The sequence below is a fragment of the Aplidium turbinatum genome, chromosome 18 (genome assembly GCF_918807975.1).
Source record: "Aplidium turbinatum chromosome 18, kaAplTurb1.1, whole genome shotgun sequence".
NCBI classification, from domain to species: Eukaryota; Metazoa; Chordata; class Ascidiacea; order Aplousobranchia; family Polyclinidae; genus Aplidium; species Aplidium turbinatum.
The window spans coordinates 8,696,823-8,700,825 of NC_137489.1; positions in this window are offsets into that span (position 1 = coordinate 8,696,823).

Here is a 4,003-nt window from a genome sequence, read left to right on the forward strand (position 1 = left end):
TTTGCCATATAATTCTGTGGGCTGTCTTTAAATATAGTAAGCTTAGTTATTCATAGCATCCTACACTTCATCACCAGCCAGGAAGGGAACTCCTTTCATGCTTTCCTTGCTGAGTGAAGGGCTTGATTGTAAAGAATGCGTGTTAAAAGTGCCGTCCAGCCTAAATCTTCAACTTTGGCACGGGCATTTGTTGTTGTGGTGGCCTTGCATTGCAGTGATGAATCACAATTGCCGACTAAAATCTTTTTGTTTGCAACCCGGAAGTAGGGAATGGGATTGGATAGAATGGAAAGCAGATTATGGGATGGACGATGGAAAAACTCAAGGATGGAAATTGGAAAGGGATGGAAGATTAGGATGACTGGGTGGAACAGTCTTCCATCATTAACTTTCTAACACATAGTTAAGACATAGGCTACAAAATTTGTAAAATAAGATGAGTAAAAGGTTTCTGTTTGATTACGTTTCTTAAACTGAAACAATTCGACAACGAGGAGTCGACCACATTCACGCCTTTATAAGCTACATTGCAAAAAAGTAGTAGCCTATATCAAACACATAGGCTAATTTTTATCCATATGGAATCTACACCGTGGAGGCAACGAAAGAAAAATGCGGTTACTCAAATCAAGGTGCCCCCACAAATTTCAATAAAGCTCAAGCGATAGAAGGCTTAAGCTTGCCTCGCTACAAACTCCAAAACACATGGATACAAATCAGCGCAAAAACAGAACATCCAAACGCAGCAACTCACATAAACGCAACCACTCCCACATTTCACCAACTGCAAAAATATGTCAACGATACACCCAGGGCCGGATTAAGGCGGGGGCTGATGGTGCTGCAGCCCCAAGCCCACCAAAAAAATAGGCCCATCGATAACAACTTACTAAGAGCAACTGACATGCTTATTGTCATGATCTAAAGAATAAAGGACGAGAATCATACAACGAATGCTAACTGTGTAAACCAGTGGTTCTTAACCAGGGGGCATGCCTCCCCAGGAGGTGTCAGCTAATTTCCAAGGGAGGTGCGAGACCTAACCGTTAATTTAATTGAGTTATGGTCGTGCATAATGGAACGGTTTCATAAAACTAGTCTGGCACTGCAGGATGGCAAAACTACTTTGAATAAGGCAACAAATTTTCTTCTTGATCTCCACGACTTTGTTCTAACATCAAGATCCCAATTTCAAGAATTCGAAGAAAAGGGTAGGGTATTAAGTGGTTGTCATCATTATATTGAAGAAATTTCAAGAAAGGAAAGAAGAAAAGTATGCTTGAATAGCGGAGGTGGATCTGAAGACACATCACTTGATCCATCGAGCAGATTCAAAGTTAACTCATATTTGCCAAACATAGCCCAAATTATTTTGTGTATGAAATCCCGAATTGCAGCATACGATCGTCTTCAAATAATATTTTCGTTTCTGGCGGAATTAAACACCATGTCTAACTGAAACATTGAAGAGAGTGCAAAAACATTGCTTCACAATTATCCAGATGATCTAGAAGAATCACTGCCTGGAGAGATGATTCATTTTTCTTCATTGCTAAAACAACACCATTTTAACAGCGAATGCAGGAAAGAAACTCAAGTGTTTAGATTTATCAATGAAAATGAGTTCATGTGTGCATTTCCTAACATATCTGTTGTCGTAAGATTATTGTTTAGGTTGGTTTGGAAAAGATACTTGAAACAACTCAGACACTACTACATCCTTCATCGGCACTACCAAAGAGTCTCCACCTCTCATTAGCGATACCAAAAACACTCCATCCCTCACTGATGCTATAAAAGATGATTCAACTCTTATTGGCAATACCAAAAACACGCTGCTATATATACCATCATGCTTCTTATGCTTTTACATGTGCAAGAAATTAATTTAAAAAACAAAGCTTTTTTAACTATTTTATCTTGATAATGAGCTGCCATATTGTGTATTTATTCTGCAATCTATAGGCTACTTAATATCGTTGCTGCGAACACTTTATTTCTGTATAAAATCTGTAAATAATCCATGTTTTGATAGTCCATTACCTAATTACAATATGTGTGTGTGTGTGTGTGTTAGTTTGTTTTTGTGATGTTGTTAGGTTCAGTCGTGTTCTCGTTGCTTTAAGAATTGGCGCTTCAATTGTTTCAGCAACGAGGAGGCGACTGATTCTTAACTAATTCATCTAGGCTACTTGTTTTACAGTATCAGGTTTGGTGGCCGTGCTTAACTATACTTATCGATGCAAATACCGCAATATTAGATCTTTTTATGCACGTCTTAAACCATTAAGGTTTTGCCACCTTTTCCTTTTGTTGGTTTTGTTACTGTATTTCTTTTTTACAATATCATTTCTTTTTGCGTTCTGACAAAGAAAAATAAATTGAATTGAATTGAATAGCCTACTAAGAATGTATCTTTGTCTGATGATTTCTAATTGTTCAGGTGAGCGCTCATTTTCAGTGCTTAAAAGAGTAAAGAATCAACTGCGTTCAACTGCGCTCAACCATGGGCCAGAAGAGGTTGCATTCCTTAGCTCTACTCTGCATTGAAAACAAAATTTTGGAAAAAAAAATAGACACCCATGATGTTATTACCAGCTTTGCTTTGTTTAAAACTTAGAAAACATATCATTTGAATGTGTTCAATAAGTAGGCTAAATACTGTAGTTCGGGTATAATTTTTGTTATTTTATTTTAATTGTGATTGGTACAATAAGCGGAATGAAATATAATATAGGCCTCAGATTACCATATAGCCCCAGGTTCATTAAAACCTTAATCCGGCCCTGGATACACCGGCAGGCATCGAAAAAAACATACATTTATCCAAGTCAGATGCCCCTAACGTTTCAGGATTGAAAACGAACAAAGCCACTCAAACGCATTCGATCTCGCTGCGTTCCCTGCACGAGTGTTGAAGTTGCACCAAAACAAAACTACTTTCAAGACCATAGATATATTTCTTTCTTCCACTGTAGTTGTAACTTCTAACCCAAACGGAACTTAATTTTTAGAAATAAACCACTGTTAAACTTTTAGCTCAAATTTAGCCTATAGCCAAGTCTGCTTGTGGCATATAGCCTACAACGCAAAAGCCACAAATTTGCAGATGGAAGAATTTTTTTTAGATGGGATAGAAATGGGACGGAAGAAAATCTTAGATTGGAAGATGAAAACAACGTCTGCCATTCCATACCCTAAAGTGGACTATTAAAACGTTCAACTTCCCTCGGACGATTGCAAAAATTGTAGGCTTCTTCTTCGTGTGAACCCTTCCCCGCCACAGGTCGAGGGGCTCTGCCTTTTACCACCCTTGGGCAGTGCGGCGACTGGGTCTACATGTTTGGGCAGGTGTCGAGCAACAGTATGAAAATACGAAAACTGTCGAAACCTAACCTCAACCCGAAACGTTCAAAAGACTTCACGGGAACCGCTCTTTTCAAAGCGCGGCAGTTCCACTGTTGACAAGTAGCCTACCGTCGTTCCACCATCTTACAGCTGAACACCAAGGGTATCGCATTCTGTAACTGTAGGCTAATGTTAGACTTGTTTAAATTTGTGGCAACTAATTCGTCTCAAATGGTTCTTCCATCAGGTTTAGTCGTATCCACCTGCCTGAACTGCTTCTGAGGTAGGCTACACACATCCATGACCACAGGTTTCCCTCTTATGCTTACCTTTCCCGCAATTTTATTTTTTCTTGCCTTCAATCGCACTGCAGTATATAACCTGGTGAAATTTTGTTTTGTATGTTATTCGCTCTGAGGATGCGCAATGCGCATTGTCATGGTGCGCGAAACGTCAGTGAAGCAATAAACCATCTTGTTTGTTGTTAATTTTACTTTCGATTTTATCAGATGAACGTTGCAACTAGTGCTAGAAACGATGCAGGGGCCGTCGAGGTAAAACCAACGTGTCCTAGATTTGTCTTCATTGTTATGGGACATTGCCATCCAGCCAACTTCAGGCAGATGAGGCCGAAAGAACAAAAGCAACGCCACAG